The sequence below is a fragment of the Mesoplodon bidens genome (assembly GCF_964165515.1).
Source record: "Mesoplodon bidens genome assembly, chromosome: Y".
Taxonomy (NCBI): Eukaryota; Metazoa; Chordata; class Mammalia; order Artiodactyla; family Ziphiidae; genus Mesoplodon; species Mesoplodon bidens.
This window is the reverse complement of record NC_138180.1, coordinates 15,930,256-15,945,929: the sequence shown is the minus strand read 5'-3', so window position 1 is coordinate 15,945,929 and position 15,674 is coordinate 15,930,256. Positions and strand designations below refer to the sequence as shown.

The 15,674-nt window shown below is 34.0% G+C and overlaps 1 pseudogene across 1 annotated transcript in view; it reads left to right on the top strand.

The window, feature by feature from the left end:
* Positions 1–15,674, top strand: part of LOC308609642 (ubiquitin-like modifier-activating enzyme 1) — a 60,233-nt pseudogene that overhangs the window by 21,411 nt on the left and 23,148 nt on the right. The gene's annotated exons all lie outside the window — the stretch shown is intronic.

Genomic DNA, 15,674 nt, shown 5'->3' with positions numbered 1-15,674 from the left:
CTTTTATGCCTGTAACAGTTGGAACCAAGTTTTTTACCTGAAAAAAAATTATAACGTATGATTAAAAATCTTTATAAACAGACTCCTAACAGCAGTAGTACCTCTAAGTCTAATTAAATAAGTTTCAGCAGCCTTTCTTGTCCGTATGTGGCTGTCAGAACTCGTAGGACTTGCTCCTGTTAGGCAGACTCCAAAGTGACGGGTTAATGGGTGAATCCTGTCCATCAGGCACTGGGTGTGGCTCTCTTGTCCTGAACACAGTCTTTGATTTGTATATGCCAGTCATTTACCTGACAGCCTCACCTTAGGCCTGTAAATTCTTAGACAAGAAGCCAGTAACAGATTATGATAACTTGAAAGGATAATCATGTGAAAATGATGATATTATGGGTATAAAATGTACTTTTTTGACAAGTAGTTTCTGGGTCCCTAAACACTGACTGACAGTTTATAGCTTTATTTCAGTTGTCAATATAAAAATAGTCCAATTATCACCTATCTTAACAAATATTTTTAACCAAAAAGATACCTGAGAACTCAGTCTCAGGTAAATTAAATTTTAAGAAAAGTACTTTAACATGTCAGTATGACCAGAAAATTAACCTCTGGTTGAATATCATTGTGTATTTTCTTTATAATTGCTTAGGCTTTAATTAACAATCAGTTTTAAAAAGTACATTGAAATTTATCTGTTAAAATGAAACCTTTTAGTTTTAAGAAAAAAATTTAAATGAGATGTCAAGTGCCTAATGTAACATTTTTCTCTGGACTGTTACCCTATTAAAGCTGCTGTATTGTTAATTTAAAAAAAAAGAGTGACAACTTTAATTCTTCTTTTCCAATTTGGATTCCTTTTATTTCCTTGTCTTCTCGGATTGCTGTGGCTGAGACATCCAAAACTATGTTGAATAAGAGTTGAGAGGGTGGGCAACCTTGCCTTGTTCCTGATCTTAGTGAAAATACTTTCAGTTGTTCACCATTGAGGACTATGTTTGCTGTGGGTTTGTCATATAAGTCCTTTATTATGTTCAGGAATCTTCCCTCTATGCCTACTATGTGGAGGGTTTTTATCATAAACTGGTGTTGATTTTTTTCGAAAGCTTTCTCTGCATCTATTGAGATGATCATATGTGTTTTCTACTTCAATTTGTTAATATGGTGTATGACATTGGTTGCTTTGCATATATTGGAGAATCCTTGTATTCCTGGAATAAATCCCACTTGATCATGGTGTATTTTCCTTTTAATGTGCTGTTGGATTCTGTTTGCTACTATTTTGTTGAGAATTTTTGTATCTATATTCATCAGTAATATTGGCCTTCAGTTTTATTTATTCATTTATTTTTTTGATATTTTGTCTGCTTTTGGTATTAGTGATGGTGTCTCCATAGAATTAGTTTTTGATTTTTCCTCCCTCTGCTACATTTTGGAAGAGTTTTAGAAAGACAGGTGTTAAACACTCCAAGCCAGGAAGGACTGGCAGGACATCTTAAGTGATGAAGGAGAAAAACCTGCAAAGAAGATATATTTTTTTTAAATATGTGAGATCACACCATGTTTGTTTTTATATGTCTGACTTACTTCTTAAGTGCTTCTTTCTTCGTCGTACTTCTTCTCAAAATCTCTTACTATTAGAGATGTTGATTTAACATAGTGCTCTCAAGGTGCAGCCATTTTGTTACAAAAGGCAGCATTTTCCTTCTACTATGCCTGAATATATTTTTATTGTGACACATTTTTTTCCGGCCACACAAAATACTTTTCTGTGCCACATTTTCTTTACCCATCTATTTAGCCTAAGTTTGTTGTTTCCTGTTATGGCATTTGAGAATGATGGTGCAGTGTACATGGGATGCAGGTGTCTTTATGATTTTGTGTGTTTCTTTCCTTTATAAAAATACCCAAAGAGTTTTTTTCTGGATGATTTAGTAGTTCTAATTTTTAGCTTTTTGAGGAATCTTCAAACTGGTTTCTAGAGCGGCTATACCATTCAGCATTCCTAACAAGAATGTAGGAGGGTTCCCTTTTGTCATGCCTGCTATCTTCTCTTCTTTGATATTAGACAATCTAATAGATATGAGGTGATAATCCACTACAGATGTTTAGCACTTTCCTAATATATGTTCGTCATTAACCACTTATCAGGTACTTGTTTCTAATATTGTATGCTATTCTGTAGATTGCCTCTTAATTCTATTGATTGTTTCCTTTATTATATAGGAATGTTTCAGTTCAATTTCAATTCACTTAACTTTGGTTTTGTTGCCTGCTCTACTGCTGTCATAGCCAAGGAATTATTGCCAAGGCCAATCTCGAGAAGTTTGTTCCTTATCTTTTCTCAATGGATTTGAAAATTTTTGGTCTTATCTTTAAAGCAATTTCCCCAACACTTTTGAGATATAATTGACATATAACGTTGGTAGTTTTATGGTACACAGCATGATGGTTAGATTTACATCTATGCTGTGAAATAATGTGATAATAATGTTAGTTAATACTTCTATCACCTCACATGGTTACCAATTGTGTGTGTGTTCTGTAAGAAAACTGAAGATATGCATTCCCAGTAACTTTTAAACATGCAATAAAGTATTGGTAACGAAGTCACTATCCTTTAATTTAGATCCCAAGAATTTACACATTTTATAACAGGAAATTTGTGCTCTTTGACAATCATCTCCCTGTTTCTCCCCACCTCACACCTATTAAATATGTATAAACTCTCTTTGTGATGAACTCACCATTTAGATTTCATAAATAAGTGGGACCACACAGTTTGTCTTAATGTCTGATTGTTTCACTAAGCATAATGCCTGCAAGTTGATTTCATGTGGTCACAAATTGCGGGAATTTCTTTATATGACTGTATAATACCCATTGTGGTAACATATACATTTCTTAAGCCTTTTTATCATTGATAAACAGTTAGTGACAATGCCGTGCACATTTTAGATAAATATTTATACAGTGAACATGGGAGTGCAAATATCTCTGTAAGTTAACTGATTTCATTTCCTTCAAATATGTGTATTCAGAAATGGAATTGCTAGGTTATATGGTGGTATTATTTTTAGTATTTTGAGGAACATCCGTATCATTTTCCATAGTGGTTGTACTAAGTTACATTCCCACCAAAAGTCTGTGAGTGTTCCCTGTGTTTTACATGTTTGACTACACTTTTCTCTCTTTTCCTTTTCATAAAAACCACCAGGAAATGTGTGAGTTGATATCTCATTGTGGTTTTATTTTGCATTTCTCTTACTATTACAGATATTGAGCCAATATTCATGTGTTGCTTGGTCATTTGTATGTCTCCTGTGGGGGGAATATATCTGCTAACATCTTCAGTCCACGTTTTAATTAGATTTTTCGCTTTTTTTTAACTGATAGTGTTTATATTTCTACATTCTCCTGTAGCTTGCATCCTGTTGGCAAATATTTTCTCCCATTTCACAGGACAATTCCTATGTCTCCTGTTCAGTGCCTCTTCACTCTGTTCAAGTTTCTTTTAGTGCAGAGGCTTTTAAATTTAATGTTGTCACACATGTTGAATTTTCTTTTAGTTCCTTCTACTTTTGGTATCATACCCAAAAGAATCATTGCTGAGACAAATGTCTTGGAGATTTTTTTTCTGTTTAATTCTAGGGATTTTGTGATTTCTGCTCATGTTGTGTTAATTTTTGAATTGTCTAAGATGCATGTTCAATTTTATTGTTTTCCATGTGGATATCCAGTTTTTCCAACACCACTCACTGTAAAGCCTATTTTTACTCCATTATTTATTCTTGTCATCCTTGTCAAATGTTAGTTGACTGGACATGGCTGAGTTTATTTCTGTGCTCTCAGTCCTATGCTATTTGTCTATTGTCTGTTTTTATGCTAGTCTCACACTATTTTGATTTCTGTAACTTTGTATTATGGTTTGAAACCACGAAGTGAGTTTCATCCAGCTTTGTTTATCTTGCTGAAAATTGCTTTGTCTATTTTCAGGGTCCTTTCTTGTTTTGTACAATTTTTAGGACTGTTATTCTATTCTAGGAAAATTGCCATTGAAAAGTTGATTGGGATTCCATTGAAACTATAGACAGCTTGAGGTAGCATGAACATTTTAACAGTATACATTCTTTCAATTCAGAAACATGGGATAAGTTTCTATTCACTTGTTTCTTCTTCAGTTTTTGTGAATATCATATTTTTAGGTGTACACATGTTTTTGTCTTCTTGCTTAAATGTATTCCTAAGATTTTATTGTTTTTGGTGCTGCTGTAAATGGAAGTGTTTTCTTTATTTTTCTGTCAGCTATTTTCTAGTTAGTGTATAGAAATGCAGCTAATTTTGTATTTTTATTTCATATCCAACAACATTACTGAATTCATTTATTAGTTCTAACAGTTTCACGGGGTTTTTGGTGGAGTCTTTAGGATTTCCTGCATACGTAATATGTCATCTTCAAACAGCGACATTTCTAATTCTTCCATTCCACTTTTGATCCCTTTTATTTCTTTTGCTTGCCTAAAGGTTCTGACTAGTGTTTCTAGTATTATGTTGAATAGTGGTGGTGAGAGTGGGCATTTTTTATTTGTTCCTGTCTTAGAGGAAAGATTTTCAGCTTTACACCATGAATATGATGTTAGCTGGGACCTTGATAATATATGACCTTTATTACATTTAAAATGTTTCTTCTCTCCCCAGGTAGTTGAAAGCTTTAATCAAGAAAATTTAGAAAATTCTTTCAAACATATCTTCTGCATGCTATTCGTGTCATAAATTAAATTTATTGATTTAAAAACATTAACTGCCCTTGCATCCCCAGGAATTATCCCACCTTATCACGTTGAACATTTTATTGTGCTATTGAATTAGGTTTGCTAGAATTTTGTTGAGAATTTTTGCATCTATATATAAAAGGATATTAGCCTGTATGTTCTGTGGTTTTCGCTTGTTTGTTTGTATGTTTGTTTTGTTTTCTTTTGTTTTGTGTTTCCCTTGTTATTTCCTTATCTGGCTTTGTTATTCAGGAAAATGTTGGTTATGTAAAATGAGTTTGGAAATGTTTCCTCTTTTGTAGTGATTTGGGAGAGTTTGGGAAGGACGGGCAATAAATCTTCATTAAATGTTCAGTAGAATTCACCAGTGAAACTAACTGATCCTGTGCTTCTCTTTGATGGGAGAGTTTTGAATACTGCTTCAATTTCCTAAGTCATTATTTGTATGATCAAGATATTTTTTGTTTGTTTGTTTTTTTTGCTTCTTCATGATTGTCTTGCTTCATTTTATATAGGAGTTGTTGGAGATTTATCCATTTGTGTGACCCGGTTTTTTTTTTTTTTTTTTTTTTTTTTTTTCTTTTTGCGGTATGTGGGCCTCTCACTGCTGTGGCCTCTCCCGTTGCGGAGCACAGGGTCTAGACGCGCAGGCCCAGCGGCCATGGCTCACGGGCCCAGCCGCTCCGCGGCATGTGGGATCCTCTCAGACCGGGGCACGAACCCGTATCCCCTGCATCGGCAGGCGGACTCTCAACCACTGCGCCACCAGGGAGGCCCTGTGACCCGGTTTTTTATCATCCTTTATAATGATTTGTGTGCTATGATGTCAGTTGCAATTTCTCCTCTTTCAGTTAAAGTTTTATTTATTAAGCTCTTTTTTGCTCTTTGTTAGTCTAGCTAAAGCTTGTCAATTTTATTATCCTTTCCAAATGCCATCACTTGGATTCATTTTCTCCTAATTATCTGATATTCATTTTATTCATTTCCATTTGAATCTTTCTTACTTTCTCCTTTTATTCCTCGTGCTTAATTTGTTCATTTTTCCTAATCCTTCAGGCATAAGTTTAAGTTGTTTATTTAAATCATTCCTTTCTCTTAATATAAGAATTTATGATTGCTAAAAAAAATTCATTCTTTAGACTGATTTTTCTACATTCCCAAAGTTTGGGTATATTGTAATTTTTGTTTATCTGAAGGTAGTTTCATGTTTCCCTTTTGAGTTCTTTCCTGACCCATAGGTTTTTCCAGTGTGTGCTGTATAATTCTACATATTAGTTTCTTTCACTTTTTCTATTGTTATTGATTTCTATCTTCATAACATTATGATCAAAAATGTTGCTTAATGTGCTTTTGATCTTCTTAAATTTGTTAACGCTTGCTTTATATTCCACGACAGCATCTATCCTAGGGAATGCTCTATCTGAACTTAAGAATAATATGGAATCTGATTCTGTTGGATGGAACTTCTATATAATTTTATTGGGTACATTCAGTGTCTTTATCAATATCCTAAGGTATAAAGTGAGAGAATATAGTCCCTTACCATTATTAGTTTTACTGTTGATTTCTCCTATCAGATCTGTTGATGGGTAATTTATATATTTGTTTAATCCTGCAACGTTCAGTACATATATATTTACAATTATTATAATCTCTTGATAAATTCATCTATTATCATTGTATACTGACCTTCTTTATCAATTGTGAACTATTTTGACTGAAAGTCTGTATTACCTGTGATTGGGGGAGTCAGTCCTGCTCTTGTTTGGAAACTGTTTGGACTATCAGTTTCTATTCCCTCACCTTCAGCTTATGTGTGTCCTTAAAGTTAAAATTGCTCTTGTAGACAACATATTGTGTTTTTTTTATCATTTATATGGTAATTTAATTGTTTTACAATGTTGTGTTAGTTTCTGTTGTATAACAAAATGAATCAGCTATAGGTATACATATATTCCCATATCCACTCCCTCTTGCATCTCCCTCCCACCCTCCCTATCCCACCAAGCTAGGTGGTCACAAAGCACTGAACGTATCTCCCTGTGCTATGCAGCTGCTTTCCACTAGCTATCTATTTTACATTTCGTAGTGTATATATGTACATACCACTCGCACACTTCGTGCCAGCTTACACTTTCCACACCCCATGTTCTCAAGTCGATTCTCTACATCTGCATCTTTTTTCCTGTGCTGCTCCTACCTTCATCGAAACTTTTTTTTAGATTCCATATATATGTGTTAGCAAAGTGTTTTTTCTTTTTCTCTTTCTGACTTCACACAGTATGACAGACTCTAAGTCTATCCACCTAACTGCAAATAGCTCAATTTAATTTCTCTTTATCTCTGAGTAATATTCCATTGTATATATATGCCACACCTTCTTTATTCATTCATGTGTCGATTGACACTTAGCTTTTTCCCTGTCCCGGCTATTGTAATTACACCTGTAATGAACTGTGTGGTCCATGACTCTTTTTGAATTATAGTTTTCTCAGGGTATATGCACAGTTGTGGTATTGTGGGGTCATATATTAGTTCTAGTTTTAGTTTCTTAATGACCACCATACTGTTCTCTATAGTGACTGTAACAATTTACATTCCCATTAACAGTGCTGGAGGGTTTCCTATTCCCTACACTCTCTCAAGAATGTATAGTATATTGATTTTTTGATGACGGCTCCTCTGACTAGTGTGAGGTAATACCTCATTGTAGATTTGATTTATATTTCTATAATGATTCATGCTCAACATGAAAGGTTGAGCAAACTTTCATGTGTTTTATTGCAATCTGGGTATCATCTTTGGAGAAATGTCTATTTAGGTCTTCTGCCCATTTTTGGATGGTTTGTGTTTTTTTGTTTACAGCTGCATGAGCTGTTGGTAAATTTTGGAGATTAATCCTATTTCAGTTGCTTCATTTGCAAATATTTTCTCCCATTCTGAGGGTTGTCGTTTCGTGTTGTTTATAGTTTCCTTTCCTGTGAAAAATTTTTGTTTCACTATGTCCCATTACTTTAATTTTGTTTTTATTTCCATTTTTCTAGGAAGTGGGTCAAAAAGAATCTTGCTGTTATTTATGTCATAGAGTGTTCTGCCTATGTTTTCCTCTAAGTGTTTGATAGAGTCTCACCTTACATTTAGTCCTTTAATCGATTTGTGTTTATTTTTGTGTATGGCGTTAGGGAGTGTTCTAATTTCATTCTTGTACATGTAGCCATTCAGTTTTCCCAGCACCACTTGTTGAAGAGGATGTCTTATTTCCATTGTATATTCTTCCCTCCTTTATCAAAAATAAGGTGACCATATATCTGTGGGTTTACCCCTGGGCTTTCTACCGTGCTCCATTGATCTATATTTCTGTTTTTGTGCCAGTACCATACTGTCTTGATTACTGTAGCTTTTAGTATAGTCTGAAGTCCAGGAGCCCGATTCATCTAGCTCTGTTTTTCTTTCTCAAGATTGTTTTGGCTATTCGGCATGTGTTTTTTTTTTTTGTTTTTTTTTTTCCATACACACTGTGAATTTTTTTCTTCTAGTTCCCTCGAAAATGCCATTGGTATTTTTATATGGATTGCATTGACTCTGTAGATTGCGTTATGTCATACAGTCATTTTCACTCTGTTGATTCTTCAAACCCAAGAACATGGTATATATCTCCATCTCTTTGTATCCTCCTTCATTTCTTTCATCAGCATCTTATAGGTTTCTGCATACAGGTCTTTTGTCTACCTGGGTATGTTTCCTTCTATTCTATTTGTTGCAATGGTAAATGAGAGTGTTTCCTTAATTTCTCTTTCAGATTTTCCATCATTAACCTATTGGAATCCCAGAGATTTCTGTGCATTAATTTTGTATTGTGCTACTTTACCAAATTTATCGGTTAGCTCTATTCATCTTCTGGTAGCATCCTTAGGATACTCTATGTGTAGTATCAAGTCATCTGCAAAGAGTGACAGCTTTACTTCTTCTTTTCTGATTTGGATTCCTTTTATTTCCTTTTCTTCTCTGATTGCTGTGTCTGAAACGCCCAAATCTATGTGGAGAAAGAGCTGTGAGGGTGGACAACCTTGTCTTGTTCCTGATCTTAATGAAAATACTTTCGGTTTTTCACCATTGAGGATGATGTTTGCTGTTGGTTTGTCATATATGGCCTTTATTATGTTGAGGAAACTCCCCTCTATGCTTACTATGTGGAGGGTTTTTATCATATATTGGGTTTGAATTTTTTCGAAAGTTTCCCTGCATCCATTGAGATGATCATATTGTTTTTCTCCTTCAATTGGTTAATATGAAGTATCACGTTGATTGATTTGCATATATTGAAGAATCCTTGTATTCTTGGAATAAACTCCACTTGATCATGGTGTATTATCCTTTTAATGTGCTGTTGGCTTCTGTTTGCTACCATTTTGTTGAGGATTTTTGCATCTATATTCATCAGTGATATTGGCCTGTAGTTTTCCTTTTTTTATTATATCTTTGCCTGGTTTTGGTATCAGGGTGATTGTGGCGCCATAGAATTAGTTTTGGAGTGTTCCTCCCTCTGCTATATTTTGGAAGAGATTGTGAAGGACAGTTGTTAAATTCTCCAAGCCAGAAGGGACTGGCAGGATATATTTAAAGTGATGAAGTAGAAAAACCTGCAACGAAGATTAATTTTTTTCCTATAAGTGAGATTACACCATTTTTGTTTTTATTTGTCTGATTTACTTCTTAAGTACTTCTTACTTCTTCTTTCATCATACTTCTTCTCAACATCTCTTACTCTTAGAGATGTTGACTTGACATAGTGCCCTTAAGGTGCACCCATTTTGCTACAAAGGCACCATTTTATTTCTAGTATGCCTGAATATATTTTTATTGTGCCACTTTTTTTTCCTGCCACACAAAATAACTTGCTGGGGCACCTTTCCTTTATCCATCTATTCAGGCTAAGTGTGTAGTTATCCTGGTATGGCATTTGAGAATGATGGTGCAGTGTACATGGTATTCAGGTGTTTTTTAGAGTCGGCATTTTTCCTTCCATTTTATAAATAACCAAAGATTTTGTTCTGGATGATTTGGTAGTTCTAATTTTTGGTTTTATGAGGAACCTCCAAACTCTTTTCTAGAGTGGCTACACCAATCAGCATTCCCAACAAGAGTGTAAGGTGGTTCCCTTTTGTCATGCCTGCTGTCTTCTCTTTTTTGATAATAGCCAATCTAACAGATATGAGGTGATATCCCACTACTGAGGTTTTGCACTTTCCTTATGTATGTTGGATATTAGCCACTTCTAAGGTACGTGTTTGTAAATATTTTATACTATTCTATAGATTGCCTGTTAATTCTGTTGATTGTTTCCTTTATTATGTAGGAATGTTTCAGGTCAATTTCACTTCACTTAACTTTTGATTTTGTTGCCTTCTCTCCTGCTGTCATTGTCAAGAAATTATTGCCAAGGCCAATCTTGAGAAGTTTTTTCCTTATCTTTACTCAAAGGCTTTGAAACATTTAGGTCCTATCTTTAATACATTTTCCCCAACATTATTGAGATATAATTGACATATAACCTTGGTAATTATAAGGTACACAGCATGATGATTAGACTTACATCTATGTTGTGAAATAATGTGATAATAATGTTAGTTAATACTTCTATCACCTCACATAGTTACCATTTTTGTGTGTGTGCTGTAAGAACATTTAAGATCTCCTTTCCTAGTAACCTTGAAATATGCAATAAAGTGTTGGTAACTAAGTCACTATTTTGTAACTTAGATCCCAAGAATCTACATATTTTATACCAGGACATTTGTACTCTTTGACTCTCATCTCCTTATTTTTCCCAAACCCACACCTATTAAATACATATCAACTCTCTGTTTTGATGACCTCTGCCATTTAGATTTAATAAATAAGTGGGACCACACAGTTTGTCTTTATGTCTCTGATTGTTTCACTAAGCATAATGCCCACAAGTTGATTTCATGTGGTCACAAATTGCAGGATTTTCTTTATATGGCTGTATAATATCCATTGTGGTAATATATACAGTTCTTAATCCGTTTATTCATTGATAAACAGTTAGTGTCTATGCCTTGCATATTTTGGTAAATATTAATACAGTGAACATGGGAGTTCAAATATCTCAGTAAAGTAACTGATTTCATTTCCTTCAAATATGTATATTCAGAAATGGAATTGCTAGGTTATATGGTGGTATTATTTTTAGTACTTTGAGGAACATCCTAATTATTTTATGTAGTGGTTGTACTAAGGTATATTCCCACCAACAGTCTGTAAGTTTTCCCAGTTTTCTACATGCTTGACTACACTTTTCTGTCTTTTCTTTTTCATAATAACCACTAGGAAATGTGTGAGTTGACATCTCTTTGGGGTTTTATTTTGCATTTCTCTTACTATTACAGATGTTGAGCAAATGTTCATGTGTCTCTTGGTCATTTGTAGGTCTCCTATGAAGGTAGTATATCTGCTAAGGTGTTCAGCCCACGTTTTAATTAGATTATTCAGCTTTTTTTTTAATTGAATCCTTTTATGTTTGGACATTAGTCCCGTAGCAGGCATGTTGTTGGCAAATCTTTTCTCCCATTCCATAGGAGAATTCTTATGCCTCCTGTTCAATGTCTCTTCACTCTGTTCAAGTTTCTTTTTGTGCAGAGGCTTTTAAATTTGATGTTGTCACACATGTTGAATTTTCCTTTTGTTCCTTCTACTTTTGGTATCATACCCAAAAGAATCATTGCTGAGACAAATGCCTTGGAGATTATTTTCTGTTTAATTCTAGGCATGTTGTGATTTCTGTTCATGTTGTGTTAATTTTTGAATCGTCTAAGATGGGTGTTCAATTTTATTCTTTTCTGTGTGGATATCCCGTTTTTCCAACACCACTCAGTGTAAAGTCTATTTTTACTCCATTGTTTATTCTTGTCGTCCTTGTCAAAGGTTAGTTGACTGGACATGGCTGAGTTTATTTCTGGGCTGTCAGTCCTATTCTATTGGTCTATTGTCTTTTTTATGCTAATTTCACACAATTTAGATTACCATAACTTTGTATAATAGTTTGAAACCAGAAAGTGAGTTGCAACCAGCTTTGTTTATCTTGCTGAAAATTGTTTTGGCTATTTTCAGGTTCCTTTGTTGTTTTGTACAATTTTTAGGATTGTTATTCTATTTCTAGGAAATTTGCCATTGAAAATTTATTGGGTTTCAAATGAAACTATAGATGGCTTTAGGTAGCGTGAACATTTGTACAGTATTCATTGTTTCAATTCAGAAATATGGGATAAGTTTCTATTCACTTGTGTCTTCTTCAGTTTTTGTAAATGTCATATTTTTAGGTGTACAGATGTTTTTGTCTCCTTGCTTAAATGTAGTCCTAACATTTTATTGTTTTTGGTACTGCCGTAAATGGAAGTGTTTTATTTATTTTTGTGTCAGCTATTTTCTTGTTAGTGTATACACATGCAACTAATTTGGTATTTTTGTTTCACAGCCAACAACATTACTGAATTTGTTTATTAGTTCTAACAATTTCATGCGGTTTTTGGTGGAGACTTTAGGATTTCCTTCATACAGCATATTTTATCTTCCAACCGAGGCATTTTTACTTCTTCCTTTCCACTTTTGATCCCTTTCTTTTCTTTTTCTTGCTTAATGCTTCTGGCTAGGTATTCTAATATTATGTTGAATAGGAGTGGTGATAGTGGGCATTTTTTATTTCTTCCTGTCTGAGAGGAAAAGTTTTCAGCTCTTCACCATGAATATGATGTTAGCTGTGGGCTTGTTAATATATGACCTTTATTACATTTAAAATGTTTCTTTGCTACACAGTTAGTTGAGAGCTTTAATCAAGAAAGTCTAAAAAATACTTTCAAACATTTCTTCTGCATGCTGTTCCTGTGGTTAATTAAAAGTATTGATTTTAATATGTTAACTACCCTTACATCCTTAGGAGTTATCCCACCTTATCATGTTGATCCTTTTAGTGTGCTATTGAATTTGGTTTGCTAGAATTTTCTTGAGAATTTTTCGATCAATATGTACAAGTATATTGGCCTGTAAGTTCTGCGTTTTTTGTTTGTTTTGTTTTGTGATTCCCTTGTTATATCTTTATCTGGCTTTGTTAATCAGATAAATGCTGGTTTTATAAAATGAGTTTGGAAATGTTTCCTCTTTTTTAGTTATTTGGTAGGGTTGGGAAGGCCTGGCAATAAATCTTCATTAAATGTTCAGTAGAATTCACCCATGAAATGATCTGATCCTCCACTTCTCTTTGTTTGGAGAGTTTTGAATACTGAATCAATTTTCTAATTCATCATTTGTATGATCAAGACATACTTTTTTTTTGTCTTCTTCGTGATGGTCTTGCAACATGGTACATTAGAGTTAGTGGAGATTTATGCATTTGTGTGACCCTGTTTTTTAGCTTTCTTTATTATTATTTGTATGCTATGGTGTCAGTCACAATTTCTCCTCTTTCAATTAAAGTTTTATTTATTAAGTTCTTTTTTATCTTCATTAGTCTAGCTAAAGTTTGTCAATTTTATTATGCTTTACAAATACCAGCTCTTGGATTCAGTTTTTAAATAATTATGTGATTATTGTTTTATTGATTTCCATTTGAAAATTTCATATTTCTTCCTTTTATTCTTGGAAATTAATTTGTTCCTTTTCCCTAGGCCTTCATGTATAAGGATATGTCGTTTATTTAAGATCATTCTTTTCTCTTAATAAAAGAAGTTATGAATGCTAAAACTTCACTCTTTAGATTGATTATGCTACATCCCCAAAGTTTTGGTATGTTGTCATTTTTGTTTATGTGAAGGTAGTTTCAGATTTCCCTTTTGACTTCTTCCTTGACCCATAGATTTTTCAAGTGTGTGCTGTATAATTTTACATATTAGGAATTTTTCACTTTTTCTCTTGTTACTGATTTCTAGCTTCATAACGTTATGATAAAACAGGATGCTCAATGTGGTTTTGATGTTTTTAAATTTGTTAAGGCTTGCTTTATGTACCAAGGCAGTGACTATCAGGGGGAATGTTCCATCAGCACTTAAGAAGCATGTGGATTCTGGTTCTGATGAATGGAAGTTCTCTATAAGTTTATTAGGTACCTTCTGTGTCTTTATTAATTTTCTAAGGTAGAAAGTGGGATAATATAGTTCCTTAGTATTATTATTTTTACTGTTGTTTTCTCCTATCAGATCTCTTAATGGTTGATTTAAATATTTGTTTAATCATGCAACATTCAGTACATATATATTTACAATTATTATAACCTCTTGATAAATTGATCCATTATTATTTTATACTGACCTTATTTACTGTGACTGAAAGTCTGTATTACATGAGATTGGGAGAGCCAGTCCTGCTCTTGTTTGCAAAGTGTTTGCACTATCAGTTTGTATTCCCACACCTTTAGCTTATGTGTGTCCTTAAAGTTAAAATGGCTCTTATAGACAGCATATTCCTTTTTTTTAACACCTATATCGGAGTATAATTGCTTTACAATATTGCATTAGGTTCTGCTGTATATCAAAGTGAATCAGCTATAGATATACATATATTACCTTATCCACTCCCTATTGCATTTTCCTCACACCATCCCTATCTCACCCAGCTAGGTGGTCACAAAGCACTGAACTTATCTCCCTGTGTTATGCAGCTGCTTTCCACTAGCTATCCATTTTACATTTGGTAGTGTATGTACGTCTATATGACTATCTCACTTCGTGCCAGCTTATCCTTGCCCCTGCAAGTGTTATCAAGTCGATTCTCTACATCTGCATCTTTATTCCTCTCCTGCCCCTACGTTCATCAGAACCTTTTTATTTTCTGATATCGTACATAAGTCTTAGCAAACAGTTTTTTCTTTTTTCTTTCTGATTTACTTCACGAAATATGGCAGACTCTAAGTCCATCCAACTAACCACAAAGAGCTCAAATTCATTTCTATTTATGTCTGAGTAATATTCCATTTTATATATATATATGCCACACATTCTTTATCCATTCTTCTGTCCATGGACACTTAAGTTGCTTCCATGTCCTGGCTATTGTAAATAGACCTGTAATGAACTTTGTGTTCCATGACTCCTTTTGAATTATGGTTTTCTCAGGGTATAAGCACAGTAGTGGGATTGCTGGGTCATATGCTATTTCTAGTAGTAGTTTCTTATGACCTCCATACTTTTCTCCGTAGTGACTGTAACAATTTACATTCCAAACAACAGTGCCAGAAGTTTCCCTTTTCTTCACACCCTCTACAGAATTTATTGTTTGTACCGTTTTTGTTGATGGTCATTCTGACTAATGTGAGGTGATACCTCAGTGTAGATTTGATTTACATTTCTTTAATGATTCATGATATTGGGCAACCTTTCATGTGTTTTATGGCAATCTGTATATCATCCTTGGAGAACTGTATAGTTAGATCTTCTGCTCATTTTTGGATTGTTGTTTGTGTTTTTGGTTTGGAGCTGCATGACCTGTTGGTAAAATTTGGAGATTAATCATTTTTCAGTTGCTTCATTTGCATATATTTTCTCCTATTCTCAGCGTTGTCTTTTGGTCTTGTTTATGGTTTCCTTTGCTGTGCTAAAGCTTTTAAATTTCACTAGGTCCCATTTGTTTATTTTTGTTTTTACTTCCATTTCTCTAGGAGGTGGGTCAAAAAGAATGTTGCTGTGATTTATGTCATAGAGTGTTCTGCCTAAGTTTTCCTCTAATTGTTTGGTCATGTCTGACTTTACATTTAGGACTTTAATCCATTTGTGTTTATTTTTGTGTATGGTGTTAGTGAGTGTTTTAATTTCATTCTTGGACATGTATCCGTCCAGTTTTCCCAGCACCACTTGTTGAAGAGGATGTCTTATCTCCATTGTATATGCTTGCCTGCTTTGT